Here is a 23,573-nt window from a genome sequence, read left to right on the forward strand (position 1 = left end):
CCGGAGCTACTCGCTGCCGGCCCCCTCGGAAGAGCTCCACCCCCCTCGTCCTCGGTGCGCACGCGCCAGAGCCGCGGCGCCCCTTGGGGGAATTTATAAAGCGCCCTCCACCTGCCAGTCAACCCCTAGGCTTCATTTTCCGAGTCAGTTGCGCGCATGCGCAACTTTCTCCTGGTGGCTGAAACGCGTCTGGCGCATGCGTTGTGGACCTTTAGAGCCTTGGCAGAGAGTATCCTGACTGGGAAGTGTAACGTGTGGAGCGCTTGTGTCTTTGCTACACTCATTTCTTCGCCTCCTGCCTTACTCCCCACCAGGCTTTGCTCCGGCTTCCCTGTAGCATGGTTAAAAAAAAAAAAAAGAAAGAAAGAAAAAAGGCAACACAGCAGCCGAGATTTCCTTCTGGTGTTCGGAGCGTGGACGCACTGACAATAGCGAGGCCGCTCCCCGCTAGGTGACTTCCGGCCTTGGGCAGGTAGGGGCGGGAAAGCGGCCCCCGGGAGCAGGACCAAGCACCTGCTGAGCAGCGCGCGCGTCCCGCTCTAGGTTTGAATCCGTACTAGTCCCCGCCCCCGGCTCAGCGAGTGCTGCAGACCTGGCCCTGGCCCAGCGAGGGGAGTGTCCTGGGGTCCTTTAATTAGCCAGAGTCGCCGCTTCCCTACTTGATCCTAACGTCCCGCCAGCTTGCCGGGCCTGGTCGTCCTCAGTCGCGATCTTCCATCATCTTCTTCCCACCGCTCGGCCGCAGACTCCCACTGGCTCGCCTTTTTCTCTCTTTGTACACCTTTTAAAACCATACCATACACTGTGTACCTAATAAATTAAAATGTCAGCATCGGCAGTAACATTACCAGGAGGCAGTAAGATAGTGGGCAAAGTTTGTAGCTGTAAATATCTCTTTAGAAGTAGTCACAGTGTTACTAAGATTTCTTTAGATTTCGTAGTTAGAAAATTTTTTTCCTGAACAAAAACCCAGGTCTATTTTACTAATTTATTGTTAACAAAGTCCCAAGGTTTTAAAAGGAAAAAAGTTTTAAGAGTAAACAGAAAACTCATTGTGAGCAAAGAAAAGTTTTTAAAAATTCAGGCCTAGTCCTCAAGGGACATATGGCTGAAGTTTAAATTGGATAAAATTGCAGGTTTCTTAGTGAAACTCAGCAGTTATTTTAACTGCTGAAATTTTAAACTGCGTAAGTATAAAGTTATTGTCAGTGACAGCCAAAGATTTGTGGTAATTAAGCTATAGGGAGTGGGCGTGACTGTTTAAACCAAATAATGGGACCGCCCTATAATGTAATTATTTCAAGCCACACCAACCAACACGGTTAAGGAAGTGAAAGATTTAATCATGTTACAATTCATCTGAAAATATGGTCTAAGTTATACCTATCAGAATTACTTACTATAGGGAGAAACTCAAGATCATCAACCTTATTTGAAGTAAAATTAAGTCTATACCCCTGGCTCCTAAGGATAGTGAATTTGAAAACAAATCCACTAAGGAAAAGAACTCAAATGCTCTTAGTAAAATTCCTATCTTCCATTTAATCTTAGTTTTGCTCTTTGGTTCAAAAAGTAAATTAATATGACCATCGGAAAGTCATTCAAACTAATATATATGCTAGTCATCTTTTTCATGTTCTTGAAAAGAGATGTTCATGAAATGAATTTTTACTAAAGGATAGTTCTGTGAGAAAAAATTGAATAGTCTATCAATATTTCATTTTTCTCAATGAAAATATTTATTTCCAACTATGTTCCCAGTGCCTGATGCAACTCTTGGGCTAACGAGATGTTCATAAATATTTGTTGAAGAAACAACAGTAAATAAACAGTTGTATAAAGATTTTTTTTAAACTGATGAAGTAATTTATTCAACAAAAATTTATGAACACCTACATTCTGCTGTGAACTTCACTAGGTGCTAAGTATAAAAAAGTATGACACTGACCTCAGCAAACTCACATGTATAAACTCTTTTTTTAAAATCTTTAAAACGTCTTACAAGGTAGAGACTGTACATCCCAGTTTTCCAGGATGAGACAGTTGAGTCATAGAAATGTCAAGTAACTTGCCCAGTGCCACAACACTATTAAGTGGTAAAGCTAGAATTCAAACATAGGCAAGGGACAGTATTTTACACTGAAATCCCTCTCATGCCTTAGCTACACTGCTCAGTCTCTCCCTCTGGGGATCAAACTCATGACCTTGAGAAAGAGAGAGAAAGGTTGAGAGGGAGAGAGAATCAATCTCAGGACCTTATATTTACCAGGCAGTGTGCCAGCTCCACTCAGCCATATCCTTGGTCTTGCTCTCAGTCTCTCCACTAAGCTACATCCTCACTCTCTCACTCTCTGACTTAATTAGTACCAATTAGAGGGCTGCGGCTTGAGCTTATACCAGAAGATTGATATCAGGTACAGGGCTTCGCTTGGTCTCATGTAGTTCCAGAATAGAAGACAGCATCCCCTGATTGGTTTTAGTTTTAGGGCTTGGCTTGATCCCATTAAAATCTCATGCCAGAAGAATTGAGGACAACATTCTTTGTGATTAGCTGATCCCAAGTCATTTGCAAAGCCATTTCCAGTGGCTATCTGATTGGAGTTCTGTACAAATTTGAAATTTAGGCTGATGTTTCAGAATTGTCAGATGACAGGATTTCAGCAGATGTCTTTCCCACTTGGAGCCAACGCTTCACCTTCTGGGGGTATACAGTTTGATAAGAATATGGCCCAAATCATCATGACAGAAAAGTATGGAGCAGCCACAAAACTCCTATATAAGGTGTTTATTGCTCTTCAGAAAAAGAAGAAAAGTGGGCTGACTGGAGTACAAATACCCATCACACAGCCTCTGGCAAGCTTAACATTTCAAAATATGAAAATTGTGGCTTCCCAACATGATAAAACGATGGCCAAAATCCAAGCAGCTATCATAGAAATTTCTAAACTTGCATCAAATCATACTCTGAAAGCACTTGAGGCCCCCAAAATGATGAAAAGGCAACAGGAAGCAGTGGATGTCGCTTGTGGGATCATGAAGTTTGAAGCATTAATAAACAAGGGTCTCCTTTGCAAAACAAAGTACATCCATTGGATACAGCAGACCATATAACTACCAGCTCGTTAAACACTTAGATGATGACTACATTTAAAAAAAAATTCAGAAGTGCCTAGAAGATGCTTTTTTTTTTTTCATTGAGGTTATTGGTACTTTTTAGGCACACAATACAGTTACATTCATCTTTGGGATCTTGTACAGATCTTTGTTCTCATTTTTCCCCATACCTCTTCCCTTATTTATTTATTTATTGGTACAGGGATTGAACTTGTGACCTTGCACTTATGAGGCAGATGGCGGCACCACTGAGCTACATCTCTGGCCCTCCACCCTTCTGTATTTACAAAGACTTTGTTTCCATTTTTTCTTTTCCCTTATTTCCTTTCCCCTACCCTTTCCACTTCCCCTACACCTTTAGTGCTTTTCTTCCTATTTCACAGTATCATTTATACAATTTGGATCTTATTTATACTTCTAGTTTTTCACACCAAAGAAAGTATTTGGTATATACACGTGTGTCCTATTTATTTCACTTAGAGTATGGCCTCAGTGTGCATCCATTTTCCTATGAATTGAATGAAAAGACATTTCTCAGACGAAGTAAAAACATCAAATAAATATATGAAAAAATGTTCAACATCACTGGTTATTTAAGAGATGCAGATGAAAACAACAAAGATTCCACCTCAGCCCAGAAGGAATGGTTGCTATCAAGAAATCAACTAATAACAAATGTTGGCGGGGTTGTGGGGAGAAAGGAACCCTTCTCCATTGCTGGTGGGAGTGCAGACTGGTGTAACCACTGTGGAAATCAGTGTGGAGATACCTCAAACAACTAAGATTAGAGGTTCCATTTGACCGCTATCCCTCTGCTGGGTATCTTCCCAAAAGAATTAAAAGAATCACCACAGCGATATATGCACACTCATGTTTATAGCAGCACAGTTTGTAATAGCTAAAACTTGGAACCAGCTCAATTGCCTATCAATTGGAGACTGGATAAAGAAGATAGGGTTTTTCTATAAAATGAAGTACTACTCAGTCATAAAGAATGAGAAGATGCTTCTGCATAGCAGAAATTAATGGACTAGTTATCACTCACAAAGCATAGAAGGAGGCTTACCATGAGGAGCAGCTGATACACAGGCTCATGTGATGGTCAGGATTGCTCTGCAGCTCATGTGCATTCATCCTAAAAAGGTTTTATGGCAAAACAATTTTCAGAGAAAATATGAAGAAAGACAAAAGATTTCCAGGATGCTCTTGATTGAGAAGTGGCTTTGGCAAAACAAGCCAAGATTGATTTTTGAGATCAAATCCTCAGAGACGAAGCTCATGAACAGATTGCTTTGGAAAGAGTTCAAGCTTGTTATATAAAGAATTATAAAATATGCGGAGAAATTTTGGATGAAATACTTGATTTGCCCACTAAATTTGGAGGCTATCGAATGTTGACATATAATCTGATTCCATTTAAGATGATGAGTGATTGGAAGGAATTGTTTATTCATTGGAAGCCTATATATGAACAGACCTCTACTAAGCATATGCTTTCTAATCCCTCTGAAAAACAGCTTAGAGAAATGGATAAAAGAGACTTGCTAGATAGCAAAGATTATGAAGGATATAAGAACATGGTTGAAGAGTAGGCTGTACCAGAAGAAATGACAGATAATTTACCGCCCTCCAACAATTCCATCCTGGGTCATACAATTCACAGACTCATTGAAAAAATCTCTTCCTCCTCAAGTTGAACCAACAGAGCCTGAATTGCCTTCACTTGCTATTAAGGGATGCTTACTGGGAAAAAACTGGGGAAAACTTTAAAGACTTAGAGAGTTTCCTATTCAGGTACTATGTATGGGCACTCTTATCCAAGAATCAATGGAAGCATTTTATAACAATGAAAAAGTCAGGACCTACTAATTCAGAAGATAGAGAGGTTCTATCAGATCTGCAGGACAGTAAAGAAAGCCAGAACTCACCAAATGTATCTTCATATGCTCAGGTTTCAGGTGAATCATTACCAGAAACAGAAGGTGAAATTACATCTAGTACACGTACTACTAGAACACCAAAATCTGAAGAGTCAAGTCAAGTGATAGTGATTGTTTCTGTAAACTCACTGTATGTGCTCAGCTTGGTGCAAAATCACAACTGCTGAAAAAAGGAAAGAGCATTCCAGACACATTATTAGTTAACATCATTATAAATGCTATGAATGAGATAACTGCAAATCAAGGGTAGATCCTTGATGGTTTTCCAGTGACATTAAATCAAGCACAGCTTCTAAAGGAAGCTTTCACCAGCTGCAGTAAAAACCTCATAAAAATGGAGACAAAAAAAACCCCACAAATATCCACACTGGCTGTGGATCCTATGGCTTCAAGAGAAGTACCTCTACCTTCTTCTGCATTTGATTTTGTCATATTATTAGATATTTCAGATACTTTCTTGCTGAGTCACATGAATGATATCACAGCTGAAGAATTTTCATAGGAAGTGGCTCATAAAGATATTGGTCAACATGGCAACTGCTGAAAACCAAAACAAGTATGGGTACTAGAATTTAAGATATCACATACAAAAGAGAATTATAGGCTTCCTGGAAAACTGACCTTTGTTGGAACAGTGGTTTTCAGAACCAGAAAATATTTTAATAAAAATCAATGCTGAAATAAAGAGCCTTTATGCCAGAAACTAAAAGACATTTTTGCCACTGATATAGTGAAGAAAAAGAATAAAGGTAATTACGTTTATCATAAAAATAATGTTCTTACTATTGTACATAATCTCATCAAAATATACATAGATGAGAACTTATGTTCACACAAAGACATATACACAAATAGTAACTGTGCTGTATTATAATAGCCACACACTAGAAATCATCCAAACGTCCTTCAACAGGTAATAAATAAAATGGTAGTATACTCATACTATGGAATACTAAGCAAAAAAAAAAAAAAAAGGAATAAACTGTTAGATGCAAAAAGTTCAGTGAGTCTCAAAGTTATGCTAAGTGAAAGAAGCCAATCTCAAAAGGTTAATACTATGTAGTTCCATCTGTACAATATGAATGAAATCACAAAATTATAGTGATAGTGATGGAGACCAGTCAGGGTAATGATAGGGAAGGGTGTAGCTACAGTATAAGAAATAGGCATGGGGTGATGGGGGTGTTGTTCTGTATCCTAACTGTGATAGTAGTAACACAAATCCATATAAAAAGTTAAGCACACAGCACAGAAGTAGAACTGAAGAGTGGTGGTTGATCTGCCTAGATATTACTGTGTCAGTGTGAATAATTCCATCTGTCTTGCTAACGGTCCACACACAAGGCTCCTTTGTAGCAAAGTATAGTCATAGGACTAAATTTTGGCTATGGAATTTTAAGAGGTTATTGGGGACTGAGGGATATAGCTCAGTAGTGGAATGACTGCCTCACATATACAAGGCCCTGAGTTTGGTCCCCAGCACCCAGGGGGAACAATGGAAGTGATTTGATAGGATTTTTGAGACCTAAGAAAGGCAAGGATTTAGGTACATACTTTTGTTACAAAAGATTGGAAAATCCAGACTCTGGGAAATGTATTTTAAAGGCTGTAACTGCCTTGGTGAATAAATGAAAAACTATCACTTTATAAATATCCACAATAAAGATTAACATTCTGATATAAGACATTAATTTATAGTGGCTTAGGGACACATTTAGTAGCTAATTTTACGGCAGAATCTTTCAAACCATGCTCCATGAAACTTTCATGGTTAGTTTAAAAGATGAAAAACAAGTTCTCTAACTCCTCTCTAGCCAGTGGAATTGAAGAAGAAATTTTGTTTGAAAACATGGCATCACTGCTTTAAAAAGGGTGTGAAGGTGTGTGTGTGTGTGTGTGTGTGTGTGTGTGTGTGTGTGTGAAATTTACTGTCTTGAAAGACTAAGCCAAGATATTTCATTGCTTGAAAATAGATATACTGTGGATACATCATTGAAGAAACAGTAACTTCAAAAAGTTTTCAAGAAGAGCTGAGGATGTAGCTCAGTGGTAGAATACTTGCCTAGCATGCACAAAGCCCTGAGTTCAACCTCCAGTACTAAAAAAGGTTTCAAGATAAAATGTTCATGACCATTGGATATGAAGCACTAAGTCCTTGATCTCCATTTTATCCACATGTACAGTGTACCCAGATTTTCCAAGAGTTTAATCCTGTCGGTGATATTTCCATTGTTCACCTTGAGTAGAAAAGGAGAAATAGTGACAAAGCTTTCAGTTAAATTAATGAATGTATCTTGGTCACATGTCTTAACATTCCTAACAAGATGACATACCTGCTGATATCTACTGACTGCAGCTCATTGCTGCAGTTTATATTCTGCCCTTCATGTCCAGTATAGAATGGCTCTACTCAGAGAATGTACACTGAGATCTTTACAATTCAATACTCATCAAAAAGAATAGCATTTCTGGAGAACTGTCTGATAGTTACATAACCATTTCCACCTCTCATTCAGGGTCAGCAAATACATGACACAGCTCTTGCTACTATCCCTTCTAAGCCCCTAGCCAAATTTAATCCATAACCATTTCTCCTGCTAACCCTAGACTTGTACTCAAACATGATTCTTTACCACCAGTGCTTTAGGGAACCGTTGGCATCTCATCAGCATGCAATATGAAATCCATTTGCTGTTTCACCTCTAGATACTCTTAAAAGCCAAACTGTCAGAAAGCCACAGACTTGAAATTCATCATTTTGTCCCCTTGTAAGATTCTTTCCTAGAATTGTGCTTTGGACTTGTGTCATCAGCCTACATTAAAATCATAAAAAGAAAAAGCTCTTAGAAATGTATCATATTTACTGTAGAAGTGTTTTTGTAGTATCTTTTTTCTTTCTGAGAATTTTTTTCTTAACATCTGAAGAGCAGGGGTTAAGTAATATGCCCCTAAGTTCACACAGTAAGGGATAGAGGTAGGATTTGAAGCAAAGATTGCCTGATTTCATACTCTCTCTGTCTTTCCTTTTTGGGTCCTTAGATCTGCTCCCTGCCTTGGCTGCCATCTGCCTCCCCAACCTGTCTTCCTCCTGCATCTACACCATCAGCCCTTCACTTTGTTTCCCCACATTTATTGATTCCATTTCTGTACTTCCTATTTTTTCCTGCCTCTTTCTATCCCATTTCTTAAGCTTTTTCTAAACTTTTACATTTACTCATCAACTCACTGCAGCCTGACATCTGCTCCAGTCATTTTCCTGAAATTACTTTATTGGGAGTCACTGATGACCACCTAACTGCCAAACGTGATGACATCTATACTCCTCATCTTGGCCCATCTCTCAGCATTTTGATGTTGATCATTCCTTCTCAAAACTATCTGTGCCTCTGGCCTCAGTGACAGATTGCTCTCCAATTTCTCCTCTTATCTCTCTAAGCCATATCTTGATTTTCCTCACGGGGCCCTCTTCTCATCTAATATAGGTATTCTCCAAGGATCTGCTCTGTCCCTCTCCTCGTGTTGCAAGCCTGTTTGGTGTCATTATCTATCTTCACAATTTCAACTGTTATCTCTCTGAAGATAATCCCTTAATCTTTACCTTTAGCCCTAAACTGTCCTCTGATTGTCAGACAAAGAATGTTATATCTGTCTATTTCACTAGAGTATAAATTATGCAGACTGGGCTGTATCTTCTACATTACTTTTTGATATCTTTTTATTCTTAATGTTATAGTACAAGGCTCAGACATATTCTAAGGTTAACATTTAAAATTTTTTTTCTTGCATACTTTCATCTATATTATATTGATCATCCAATGTTATATAAAAAGTTTCATTTATTAACAAACATCAGTTGAATATGTATGCTCGGCATTTCCTTAGGCAAAACATTTCCTTTGGATTTTTGGAACATCCTGGAATTAGTACAATTTAATTCAGCCTTTTAATCTTCCAAGCCAACACCTGTAATTCTATATCTTATCCAATATAAGATGTACATTTTTTCACACTTCAATATCTTTAAAAGCAAGATACATCCTATAAGAAGTCTGATGAAGTATGGTGTCAAGAGTTCAATTGACAGCCTTTTAATGGTACCTAAAATAAAGATACATCTTACAATAAGTGACATTTTAAATACTATAAAATATTGTATTTATAATGAGAAGCAATAGGTTTAAAACATTCTAAAATATTTTATCAACTAAGATGTTTAATAACAGTGCTCTGAGTTTTCTAAGGCAAAAAGTTTTTAATTTTTTTTTCAGCTTTAATTGAGTTTATTGGTACATTTTAGGGATACCGTACAGTTACATTCATTGTTGGGATCTTGTACCTCTACATGACAAGTCTTCATTCTCATTTTTTCCCCTTACCTCTGCCCTCCCTTCACCCCCTCCTCCCCTCCCCATCTGCAAACACTTTATTTTCATCTTTTCATTCTCATATTTTTTTCTTTTCCCTTTTTACTCTTCCCCTACCCATCCCACCTTCCCTACACCTTTAGCTCCTTTCTTCCCATTTCTAAATGTCAGTAATCTTATTAGAATCTTATGCATTGTTGCAGATTATTTACACCAGGGAAACTATTCGGTATTTACACTTGTGTGACTTATTTATTTCACTTAGGAGTATATCTTCAATATGTATCCATTTTCCTATGAATGAATCTATTTTCTCGTTCTTTATGGTTGAGTAATATTTCATTTTATAGAAAAACCACAACTTCTTTATCCAGTTTCCAACGGATGGGCAAATAGGCTGTTTCCAAGATTTAGCTATTACAAACTGTGCCACTATAAACATGGGTGCACATACTTCTCTGTGATATGATTCTTTTAGTTCTCTTGGAAAGATACCCAGCAGAGGGATGGCTGGGTCAAATGGAACCTCCACTCCAAGCTCTTTGAGGTATCTCCATATTGATTTCCATAGTGGTTGCACCAGTCTGCACTCCCACCAACAATGGAGAAGGGTTCCTTTCTCCCCACAACCCCGCCAACATTTGTTATTGTGTGATTTCTTGATAGCAGCCATTCTTTGTGGGGTGAGGTGGAATCTCAGTGTTGTTTTCATCTGCATCTCTCGTTTAATTTTTTTATTAGTACATGTTTGCAGTACATAATGATTACATTCAGTGTGGGGATTGGCACATATACATAATACATCTTTTTTTTTTACGTCCTTGCCCCCCGTTTCCCCCCTTTCATCTTTTGGTCTAGGAAGAAATATTTTTAAGAGCTTTTCAATAGGGTTAAAAGTAAAGGGAAAGGATTTTTATTGGCAGAGAAGTTTCACAAATCCAAACATTCCTTCTCTAACATTTCTTCTCATCAATAATGCATAAAATATAAAGAGAGAACAAAAAAGAAACAGGCTGAGAAGCAATAATAATATCCATGAACAGGAAGAACACACAGATGTCAACTGTGCGTAGGTTACTGCTTTGGACCTCTTGGGCTGTACCCTGGAAACAGGCAGTAGTGCCTGGGATTTAGCACCACAAAAAGGAAGTATCAGAGCTCTCACCAGATAGAGTCCAAGGAGGTCCCTCTAAAGAGGAGATGGAGACTTGAACTCAGTCTGGACAGGTTCTTGACCTTCAACATAGAAAGAATTTTGGATATGTCAATGAGAGCCATGCGAGTTAGAGAAAATGGGGAAGGAACTTCAGCTTAAGGAGCTGAAGGTGCACAGTTCTGATGGATATCCACTGGGTCAGCCAAAGGAAGGGATCAGCTTTTATGGGGTTTCCAGGTTGACTAGGTTATTACTGAACTTTATTTTGGTTCTGGTTTTATAGCTCTGAAGAAGTCATTTTGGCCTGAGTGGGCAATCCAGGTTTCCATGACTTCATTGTTTCTCTTTGGGGCACTGTCTCAATTTTGCAAAGATTGCTGGAATTCAGGTGACTGAAAGTTTAGGGCAATTACCAGGGACTTTTAGGTGCCATTTCAAGGAGTTTGGGGCAAGATGTAAATGCCAATGGTGTTGAATGTCCTTATAAATAAATCTCTTATGTTGGTGTCATCAGACTTGAAGGGGGATGAAATAGGTTGTGTAAATTTAATCAACCTTGCTTTATCAGTTTTTAGACAGACCTTCAATGATTAAAGAAATTTTATTAGTATATGTTTGCAATACACGATGATTGCATTCATAATAGACAGTTGGTATATGTTCTTAACCCACCTTAAATCTTTTTTTTTTTCATCACCTTCCCCTTTCCTTCCTCCGGAGACTCTTGGTTCTCTTTCCTTTTGCAAAAGATGTCCCTGTTTCCTACTATATTTTATGTTGCTCTTTAATGTATTTATATTTTAGGCTTCTCAAATAAGAGAAATCATGTGATATTTAAGCTTGCATGTCTGATTTATTTCTCTTATCATTATGATCTCAAAGTCATTTTCCTACAATGACTCAAGTTTATCCTTCTTTATGGCAGAGTAGTACTCTGATGTGGGTTTTTTTGTTTTGTTTTGTTTGTTTGTTTGTTTTTGAGACAGGGTCTCTCTATGTAGTTGAGACTGACCTGGAACTCACTATGTAGCCCAGGCTGGTCTCCCAACTCACAGTGATCCTCCTGCCTCAGCCTCCCGAGTGCTGGGATTACAGACATGCGCTACCACGCCCAGCTTCTGATGTGTATAAATACCATATTTTCTTTATCCATTCATCTGTCTTATTGGTTTTTATCAAACATTCTAAAAATGATTGATATAGGTATATGTAAACACCAAGTTTTAAGGTATTATAGAAGATAATGAAAGCAGAGATGAAATGAATCTAATATTGCTAGCTTAACCAGGCATCCAAGTCTGCCTTTGTCTTGTAAGAGAATAGGTGACTTACTAAGACTTGAGCTTGTTACCCTTCTGTAGATTGAACTTCCAGCCAGATTTCCCTGTGCATTTTCCTATGCAGGCCTATGGAGAGGTAGCTCTAGTAGCAGGGGCGATATGCAAGATATCTAACATCTAGACTTGTGTGAGCATTGACAGACATTATGGCGTGTCACTTGTGTCCTGCACCACAGCATACTTGCTGAATTTCAGCCCTGTCTGGAAAGAACATTTCTTGGAACTTTCTGTGGGATATGGGTGTTTTGTTTCTTCTCTGACAGAGTTTAATACACAAAGGAGAGAGGGAACTTTGTCCCATTCTGGCAAATCAAACTACAGTGCTTTAGGAAAGGGACCATCAGTACCAAACCTGCAATAGTGCAGGGGAGAGAACTTTAAGTAGGCAAAAGGGTATTCAGTGAAGATGCTATGGGTAACTGGTCAGACTTACTTGAGGAGGGTATAGATATATAGGAATGTTTAGCTATAAATTCTGTTATCAGCCAAACATCAAACTAATCTTGTACTGCCTTTCCCTTTGTCTAACATTATGCAGGGAATATGAATGCCCTGTGTTTTAGAGTTCTAATCAGTAAGAAGGGTATCACAGGGCTTAGTGTTCCCTGTTATTACATATGGTGGTAAGATCACATGAGGCAGCTTCAAGATCTCACTGGAAAAATCCAAACGCCAATTCTGCATGGGTGAGTGGGGCAAGAGCCAGTGACACAAAAGCCAACCAACTCAATGTCTTGAGCCCAAGCAATAATTGAAACCTGAGTTATTTATTGGTTTTTGCTCTTTTATTTCCATAGATATTTTCAGAGAAAAAGTTCAAGCAAGATCTTCCCCAAAGACAGTTTCAGTCTATTGAGCAGGCACCAGGGAAGGGTAAGTATACACTGTGCAATACATGCAACTCAAGAGAGCTCAAAGCTGATGTGTCTGACTCATAACTCAGAGACAAGTTGTTCAAAGCCAGCCTGGTGAAGGAAAGAGAAATCATGGGCAACCATTAGTTGCCCTTTCTAGTTTGGTGGCTGAGAGTCTCTTCTAAGGACAAGAACTGAAAGGAGAGCTGAAAATGAGGGCCAGCTGGCTGTAAGTGTAGGACCACTGTTCCCAAACAGAGGGGACATAGAGTGGAGATGTGCTAAATGTATCTTATCTCGTTTAAGCCTTACACCATTCTTTAAAAGGAAGGATGGGTTCCATTGCATGATGGTCAGAGAGACTGAGGTTTAGAGAGATTTAGTAACTTGGCTACAGTCACTTAGGAACTGAAATTTGAATGCAGAACCCCTGACATCAGCTTTTCTCACTAAGGCAGGTTGCCGCAGCTCAGAAGAGAGAAAATCTAATTGCCAAATAGTTCTCATTGCCATTTACTTTCTCATCTATTTCATATTATGATAATGTTTTCCTGGAATTGGATGATATAATACTAGAAATTGAAGATGTTTATTCGCTACAAAGATTACATATGCAGGCTTCCTGTCATAATCAAGGGAAGTTGCGCACATCATTTATGATTTCCAGTCTTCTCTGAATATGATAATGCTTATTTTAGGAATCGGGCTGTACTAAGCTTGCTGATCTTCCAAAGAAAGCAGGCTGGGGTGGGAGGGACAGTGCTATACCCTTTTGGTACTTACTGAGTCTGGAATCCACCTTATATTAGTTTGCTGGGAAGTATTGCACGTGAGGATATAGTATTTAAATGAGCCTGTGGATGTTTTCTTTTGTAATAAAGCAAATCACTATAACAAAACTATTTTGTTTCATTTCTTCATACAAAATTCATGTTTGAATTCCAGATAAACCCTAAAACTTTAAATTTCCATAACAAATTTTATGCATTATTAAGTTTTATACACCATTATATTATGCTTTTGAAACTTATTATACAATCTAATGAATTCAGAATATTAACTATAGTTTTCATGAAATGAATATACTAATGTTGATAGGAGCAAGAGAGAGAGCTATGATCATCTCTTTGCCTCTCCCCAGCATCCCAATTTTATGTATACTAAACACCACTCTCTGGAAGTCTCTTATCCAGTAATTTCAGTTTGAGAGAACATAGCCAAGACCAAAGATTACTTTAAAGAGCCCTGCTAACCATCTGTCAAATATTAGACACTCTTTCTTTCTTTTTTCCTTTTCTTTTTTCTTCTTTCTTCTTTCCTTTCTTCCTTCCCTCCCTCCCTCCCTTCTTTCATTAATTTTTGCTTTTAGTCAGAATTTTCACGAGTCATATGATTTCTAAATTCAAAGCAGATAAAAATATCAAATTCAAAGTAGTATTATGAGAGTAAAGCAAATTTCTCCCTGAGGGAGCAGGACGTGTCTATTGACAGTGTAATGGCAATGGAAGAAAGAAAACTGTCCCAAGGGAGTACAAGACTTCAGATAACAGTGGTTCTGGGACTATTTATCTTAGCGGAAGACAACCATAGGTGTAGCAGCAGATCGCAAGGCTCTTACTGAATCATGGTACAGAAAGTAGTCAGTGCTCATGATAATTTGGAGATGCCCAGCAATGATTAAATTCATTACCCCCCTCTGTTTAAGAAGGTAGTAAAAGGTCAGGGATTTACCTCTGTGGTTCTAGCAACCTGCTTCGCAAGTGCAAGGTCCTGAGTTCGATCCCTGGTCCAAAAAAAAAAAAAACAAAAACAAAAACAAAAAAAGAAGGTAGTGAATAGCTAGGCATGGTGGCGTGTGACTATAATCCTAGCACTTTGGGTGGCTAAGGCAAGAAGATTGCAAGTTCAAGCCCAGCCTGGGCAACTAGTGACCTCATCTCAAAAAAAAAAAGAAAAGAAAGAAAGAAAGGAAGAAAAGAATAAGGCTGGGGATGTAGCTCAGACCCTGAGTTCAATCCCCAGTACAACAAAAGAATGAGTGAGTGAATGAATGAATGAAGTGATGTATATACAGGATGTTTTGGCAGGTTTCCATTAGTGAGACTAAAATGTGTTAAACCTTAAAAGCCTCTTTCAATTGTTTGGAAAATTGACTTAGAGTATCACATTTCCTTATGAAACAGGTAATGGTGTTGTATATTATAATTAAATCTGTTTTTTTAAAAAAGACATGCAAACAATGTTGATATCAAATACTTCAGATGTCTCATGATGCCACTAACCTCTGAATAAAAATAAGATAAAATCTTCATCCCAGAAGTTCTTATTCACAGCACACCATGAGAGCAAGACATCAACAGCCCCACTTGAAGCTGTCCTTTCACATTCCAGGCTGTACAGAGTCATCCGTTGTCCCCGCCAGCCGGGAGAAGGGGCCAGCATGAGCACAATCCCCTGCACATACCAAACAGTTTCTGTACTCCTGTGATCTTGCCATGCTGGCTGTCTAGCTGACATGGGGAGAAGTGTCCCATTCCATGTGCTGAAATCTTTCTGGCCCAGAATCATTGCTGCTCATACCTCAAGCCCTGCCACGAATTTAAAGAAAGCTGATCCTTCTGCCTCAAATTGTCCCTTCCTTCCCTTCAGCTAGAGAACAGGCACAATTTATAACTCTCTTATCTGCATACTCACCCCAAATTTCCACAAATGCTCCTGCCCAACATGCATAGCAGGGAACACTAACAGATTGCTGGAGCGGTCAGCTAGTGGGTTCAACAGACACATTCAACTAAAATCTGGGCTGCAATTCAGTTGGAGCATCAAGCATCCTAATGTGTATTTTGAAACTTTTAAATTCTTTTTTTAAAAAATCCGAGAATTACATGGGGCAGGTTTTTTTTATCCCACCTGTTTTAAAAACCTGGTTTTGAATTCTTTTCTGGAAAAGCATGCCTGTGCACTCTAGCCTCTCTCACCCTCTGGCAGTCCTCATTTTATCTCCACTGTATAGGATTCAGGCCTAGTTCAGGACTACATGCAACCCAGGAAGAGAGACAGTTTGGACATCATTTTATAAGGGAGCTGCTCACTCAAAGTGCCACTGCAGAAATCTATCTTGTACAGAATCTCTAAGTGGTTTTGTTTTAGGACTTGATGAAGACAGCAAATGGAGTAATAGAGAATAGTTTGACCATCACGATGACAGAAATTTCATATAGTTTTCTAAACAACTTATTCACATTTTATATACATCTAGCAAAAATAATGTTAAGCAATTGCTGTAAGATTATGCTATCATTCACTCTCTGGAACTTCCTAAACTGTGACTAAAAGAAGAATCTTTGTCTTGACCCTATCTGGATCCTCCTCATAATCTCATAGACCTATGTTTGAATCTTCCAGGGAGAAAGTAGGAATTTCTTATTGTGATTTCAACTGACATATCCCTCATGGCTTACCAAAGATTGTGTAACTTTTTATTGATTTGTAGGAATGCTTTATATGTGGTATATATCCTATCCTTTATGAGATAATTAGGATGAGCAGCCACCTAGTTTGCCTGGAATTAAGGAGTTTCCCAGGACAGGTGGTATCAATGAAAAAAGAAAGACCGTCCCAGGTAAACTAGAATGGTTGGTCATCATAGGCTTAGCAGTTTGTTACTATTTGGGGGAGGGGTCGTATCATGTCACAAAGATAGTGTTATGGTCCAGAAGTCTTACTGTTTTATTTTCCACATTTACACCAAATGCCCACCTGTAATGGACTTTTAATGTGTGGTTTGAGGAATTGGTCAACATTAATTTTTTTTCCCATATCAACAGACCCAGAACCACTTATTAAAAAGACTAATTTTATCCTCTGTTTTCCAGTGGTACCTTTGTCATAAGCCAAGTGTCATAAATCATTTGAGGGGCTTTGTTCTGTACCTTTTAAAAAAATTATTTCAAAATGACAAGCAGGATATGGTGGCACACACCTGTAATCTCAGGGCATTAGAAGGCTGAGGCAAGAGGATTACAAGCTCAAATGGCAGTTGCACAACTGAACAAGACCTTGTCTCATACTTTTTTTTTCTTTGTACTGGGGCTAGAACTCAGGTCCTTGCGCTTGTGTGACAGGTGGCGGAGGAGCCACTGAGCTAAATACCTGGCCTGTCTCAAACTTTTGAAAGGTGGAGGAGGGGGTTAGAGATACAGCTCAGGGCAAAGACTGTAGTTCTGTTCCCAGTACCACACATACACGCAAACACACACAATTGTATATATTTATGGGATATGACATGATGTTTTGATACATTTTTACAATATAAAATAATTAAATCATTTTACATTAGTAAATCCATTGTCTCATCTACATATTGTTTTCTTGTGGTGGTGAAAAAGTTTAACACCTACTCCTTTAACAATTTTGAAATATACAAGGCACTATTATTTATTATAGTCACTACTCTGTGCAATAGTGCACTGAAGCTTTATATTGTTTGTCTAACTGAAACTTCCTAACGTTTGATCAACAGCTTCCTTTCTCCCCCATACTTGCCATCCAGCTTCTGATAATTATCATTCTACTCTCTATACGAGTGCAACGTTTTTAGATTCCACATATAAATTGCTGTATTTGCCTTTCTGTACCTGGCTTATTTCACTTAGAATAATGTTTTCATATTCATTCACTGCCGATGACAGGATTTCCCCCTTTTCAAATGCTGAATAATATTCCACTCTGTGCATTTATATGCTACATTTTCTTTACCCATTCATCTGATGATGGGCACTCAGATTGCTTCCACATCTTAGCTATTGTTAATAATGTTGCAGTGAACATAGGAATGTAGGTATCTCTTCTATAAACTGATTTCAGTTCCTTTGAGTATATACCCAGAAGTGCGATTGCTAGATAATATAGTAATTCTATTTTTAGTTTTCTGAGAAACCTCTTAGTTTTAATAATAGCTATGTTAATTTGTATTCCCACCTTTAGGGCACAAGGACTCTATTCCCCGTACCCTCAGCAGCACTGATTTTTTAAAAATAATAGCTGTTCTAATATGTGTGAGGTAATGTCTCAATATAGTTTCAATTTTCATTTCACTGACTGGTAATGATAGCAAGCATTGTGTTATATAGATATAGGTATATAAATATAGATGCCATGAAACCATCTGATCCTGAGATTTTCTCTGATGAGATTTTTAAAATTATTAACTCAGTCTCCTTACTCAGTATTGGTCTCTTTAGATTTTCTATTTTGTCTGGATTTATTCTAGCTAGGTTGTATGTTTTAGAGAATTTACTCTAGGTTAACCAGTTTTTTGGTATGCGACTATTAATCGTAGTATCATAATCATTTGATATCATTTGTAAAATCTTTTTGCGATTTTATTTGAGTATTCTTTTTTATTTTTTAAGTATGGTGAAAGATTTGTCCATCTTGATATTTTTTCAAAAAAACGGCTCGTAATTTCACTGATCTTTTCCATTGTCTTTCTAGTCTCTATTTTATTTATTTCTACTCTGATCTTGTTCCTTCTACTAATTTTGGTCTTTTCTCTTTTCCTACTTCATTGAAGTGTAACATTAAGTTGTTTATTTGAGGTCATTCTTTTTTATGTATATGTTTATTGCTATAACTTCTTTCTTAGAACTTTTTTAGTATGCTTTCTTGTGTTTCCATTTTTATTTGCCTCAGTATATTTGAAAATTCCTTTTAATTTCTTCTTTGATCCATTGGTTGTTCAGAAGCATATTGTTTAAGTTCCATTTCTTTGTGAATGTTCTAAAAGTTTTTGAACTATAGTCAAAGAATATATTTGACATGATTTTATTCTTCATATATTTGTAAGACTTGTTTTGTGAGCTAACCTATTCTTTATCCTGGATAATGTTCTCTGTGCACTTGAGAAGAATATGTGATCTGTCTACTATTGTTGGATGAAATGTCTGTGTCCATTATATCCATTTGGTCTAATGCGTTGTTCAGGTCAGTTGTTTCTCTATTGATTTTCTGTCTGAATGATCTGATCATTGTTGAAAATGGATTATTAAAATCTCCTACTATTATTGTATTGAGATCTATGTCACCCTTCAGATCTATTAATCTTTGCTGTATATATTTTGGTACTCTGATGATGGGTGCATGTATGTTTTTTGTCTTGTTTTGTTCGTTTGCCGGGGATTGAACTCAGGTCCTTGCGCTTTCGAGGCAGGCAGTGGCATCACTGAGCTAATCCCCAGCCCCAGGGTGCATGCATGTTCAAAATTGTTATATCTTGATGAATTGAACTCTTCATTATAATATAATGGTCTTCATCATCTCTTCATAATTTTTTACTAAAGTTCATTTTGTCTAAGTATAGCCACATCTGCTTTATTTTGGTTACTGTTTGCCTGGAATATCTTTTCCATCCCTTCTTTATCAGTTTTTGTGGTTTTGAAGGCTAAAGTGAGTCTTCTGTAGGAAACATGTTGTTGCATCTTGCTTTTCTTTTTTTTAGTCCATTCAGACCCTTGTATCTTTTGATTGACTAATTTGATCCATTTACATTTAAAATAACTATTAATAGACAAGGACTTGCTGTTAACATCTTAAAATTTTTGCTGACTTTTTTTGTAGCCTTTGCTGTTGCTCTCTTCTTTTTTTTTATACAAAATTGGACCACTTTAATTAATTAAGGCTTTTAGTTTACATTTGACCACCTCAAAGTAGTTGTAACATTAGGTTGGTCAATTTAAATACTGTGTCTCCCAGTTGGACAGACACACAATCTTTATACCCAAACATTAATGCATACAAACAACAAGGCATTGTTAAATAAAACAGCAATAGTTGCAGCAAATTAGGCCTTGTGACCAATTACATGTGATTAAAATTACTTCCTACATTCACATCCATAGTATTAGTCCACCATTTAACATCTCAACCAAAATGTTACACATGTGAAACAACCACTAACAGGCAAAAATACTAAACCTGTAGATTTGGTATTGCAAATACACTTATTCTTGAGAAAGCCAGGGATTTACAGTGAGAATCTGTAGCTGCAGAAGCCTGAAAATTATTTACAAAAATTGTTAAATCATTAAAAATTTGTTTGAAAATATATAGTTCTTGTTGTAGATCCCCACTGTACACATAACTATAAACATTGTCCCCTATGTAAACAAAAAGGAAACATATAATAAGGAGTTTTCTGTTAATTTGCCACATTAGGTCATAAAATATCTCATTAACACTTATTTTTGATTTTGCAGAAGTTTCTAAGAATTCACAGTTGTTCCACTGTCTTTCTGGATTTTGACCTTGTTCTTTTCCTACAGTTCTTTCATCTTCCAAGTCACATTTATTACCAGCCAGAATCATGGTAACATCATCAGAATCTGTTCTCTCGGATCCTGTAAATAATTAAATGTGGACTGTGCTTTGACAAAGTCTTGTCTGTTTTTCATGTACAAATCTCTCATTGCTGTAAATTGTTCAGTTCCTGCAGTATCCAAAATTTCAAGCATACACTGCTGTGCATCTACTTCACCTTGCTTTCTATAAGAATCTTCTATTGTAGGATCATATTTTCAACAAAAATTCCTTGAAAAAACTGTATAGTCAGAGCAGACTTTCCAATGCTTCCTGAGCCAGGAACAACTAGCTTATACTCACACATGATGCCAGTGTGTCAAATTGAGTAACTCTCATGCTGTCACCGGGTCGCCGCAGCCAGTGTCACCCCAGCCAGTGTCACCCCAGCCAGCATCACCCCAAGCTCTCTCTAGGTCGCTGCTCCAGGTGCCATGGTGCTACTGACCCTGCCACTGCTTGCAGGTGCCACTGCCACTGCCACCTGGGTTGGTTTACGTGCCTGACTCTGGGCGAGGTTTTCTCTTCTCTTTTAATCTTACTTCCTTTCTTTGTGACTTGCATTTTTCTAGTAATAAGTATGCTTTGACTTCTGTCTATCATTTGTGTATCTACTAGTGATTTCTTTCTTTGTGGTTACCATGAGACTTACATAAAATATCTTACAGCTATCCTAATTGTAAGTGGTAGTATCTTCAATTTCAAAGGCTTACACTTTTATTCCCTCTCTGATTCCATTGATATCATACTTCGTATTTTTGCTGTGTATATATCAACCAGTTGTTTGCAGCTATAGTTGTTAATACATTTGTCTTTTCATCTCTTAGAGTTGTGATTATACATCACCTTTATAGTATTAGAATATTGTGAATTTGACATATTTACTTTTACCCATGAATTTATAATATATATTCATGTTGTCACTTATTGTCCTTTTGTTTCTACACAAACTCTTTAGTTTTCTTTGTAAACTCAGTCTTTCAATAATGATCTTGTTTTTGTTTGTCTTGGAATGTCAAACAAGACATTCCTTCCTCTCTGAAGGACAGTTTTTCTGGGTATAGTAATTTTGGTTGGTATTTCTCTTTTCTTTTATCGCATTGGTTGCATCATCCCACCCTGTCCTGGCTTACAAGTTTTCTGTGCAGAAGTCCACTAATAGCCTTATGGGAGATCTTTGTGTCATGAGTTTCTTCGCTCTTGCTGCTTTCAAGATTCCGTCTTTGCTTTTTGAGTTTTGACAATTTGATTGTAATGTTTCTTAGAGTATCTTTTATGGATTGATCTTGCTTGGGCTTCTTTGAGCTTCCTGAATCTTGGATCTTATGCACTTGAGAAGAATGTTTATTCTGTCTGCTACTGTACCATGGAATGTTCTGTGTGTTTATTAATATGTTATTCTGTATGCCTCCCCAGATTTGGGAAATTTTCAGATACTATTTTCTTTTTCTCATTAATCAGTGTTTTAATGGGTCTCAAAATTCTGTGACAGATTTGTGGTCATTGTTTTCCTTAAAAAGTACTGATTTTGAAGTTATTTATATATTCCAGATAGTAGACCTTCGTCTGAGGAACAGCTGGTGAAAATATTTCCCACATTGTGGGTTGTCTCTTCACACTGTCAGTGGTTTCTCTTGTTGTGCGGAAGATTTTTAATAAGTAGAGATCCCACTTGTTGATTGTTTGTGTTAGGTCATCCCACTGGTTGATTGTTTGTGCTAGTTCACTGGCAACTAACTAAATTTAAAGACCTAATCCAAAAATGGGCATCTGAAATAGACAAACATTTCTAAGACAAAGAAGTAGAAATAGCAAATAAACATATGAAAAAATGACTGGTCATTCAAGAGATGCAAATGAAAAAATGCTGAGATACCATCTCACCCCAAAAAGAATGGCTGCTATCATGAAATCAACCAATAACAAATGCTGGCAGGGTTGTGGGGAAAGAGGAACCCTGCTCCACTGCTGGGGGGAGTGTAGACTGGTGCATCCACTGTAGAAATCAATATGGAGATACCTCAAAGAACTAGGATTGGAAGTCCCATTTGACCCAGCTATTCTCCTTCTGGGTATCTTCCCCGAATAATTAAAAGAATCATACAACAGTGACATATAGGCACCCATGTTTATAGCAGCACAATTTGTAATAGCTAAAACTTGGAAGCAGCCTAATTGCCCATCAACTGGAGACTGGCTAAAGAAAACGTGTTTTTAAAAAATAAAATGGAGTACTACTCAGCCATAAAAAATGAGAAATTAGAGACATTTATAGCTAAATGGATGCATATTGAGGCAGTACTCAGGTGAAATAAATAGGACACATGTAAATACTGAATAGTTTGTCTAGAGAAATTAAAAGTGTAAGGACTGAAAGGTATAATAGATAATATGAAATAGGAAGAAAAGGGGCAAAGGGGAAGGGGAAAGGTGAGGAGTAGGGGGAAGGAAAGAAGGGAATGGAATTAATATGAAGAAATGGAAATGAAGTCTTTGTAGATAGGCAGGGATGGAGGGGTTGAAGGGAAGGCAGGGGGAATGGGGAAAAAATAAGAACCAAGATGAATTATATAAAGTTGCAAATTTCTGATGATGAATGTCATTATACTGTATACCTTAAATGTACCTTAAAATTAATTTTTTAAAAGTACTTATTTTAAAACTAATAACTGAAAACCGCCAAACACACACACACACACACACACACACACACACACAACACAACAAATGGTCCACAAAATAGTCTCTTTCCCTTCTCTCAGTTACTTTTCTCATTACTGAGACAAAATACCTGACACCCAAAGTTGAAGGAGGAAAGATTTATTGTAGCTCACAGTTTTTAGGATTTTCACTTCACAGGTGGCTGGTGCCAAGGCAGGGTGGCATGGCAGAGGGACATTGCAGAGCAGGCAGAAAGCAGCAAACAATAAGCAACAATAAGCAATAACCTATTTCTGTCCTTTATATCTTATCCAGGCTATCTGCTCTAAGGGTGCCACCTGTTCACACCGTGGGTGGGGCATTCTTAATCCTACCCAGAACTCTACCAAACCAATCAGTGAACTAATTTACTAATCACACACCCTTAATCCCAGCATCACATGCTCTAGATTCAGCCACCTCTGAAAAAGCCCCACCTATGACCATATGAGGCTTTGGGGAGACATGTAGAGACAGCCATAATACTTTTGAAGTTTTTATAATGCACTGTTACCATTAACCCGTCTTTTACTGTTAATCTTTTTTTTTTTTTTTGGGTATTGAGGATTGAGTTTGGTCAAGTTTGGGTCCCTGTGCTTGTAAGGCAGGTGGTGGAACTACTGAGCTAAATCTCCAGCCCTGCTGTTAATCTTAATGGCTGACTGCAGCAAACAGTTCTGAGGCTGTTCTTCTACCTCTGATTAATTATGTTGGCAGATGTTACTGATAATATAAATTTAGCCTTCTGA

At 37.7% G+C, this 23,573-nt stretch overlaps 2 pseudogenes; one reads left to right on the forward strand and one right to left on the reverse strand.

The window, feature by feature from the left end:
* Window positions 1-156: 156 nt before the first annotated feature.
* On the forward strand, window positions 157-8,810 carry LOC104869008 (annotated as a pseudogene).
* Window positions 8,811-19,769: 10,959 nt separating this feature from the next.
* On the reverse strand, window positions 19,770-20,431 carry LOC104869006 (annotated as a pseudogene).
* Between the last annotated feature and the right edge of the window lie 3,142 nt (window positions 20,432-23,573).

Source organism: Fukomys damarensis, unplaced genomic scaffold, assembly GCF_012274545.1.
Source record: "Fukomys damarensis isolate Sample0158 unplaced genomic scaffold, DMR_v1.0_HiC HiC_scaffold_19, whole genome shotgun sequence".
Lineage (NCBI taxonomy): Eukaryota > Metazoa > Chordata > Mammalia > Rodentia > Bathyergidae > Fukomys > Fukomys damarensis.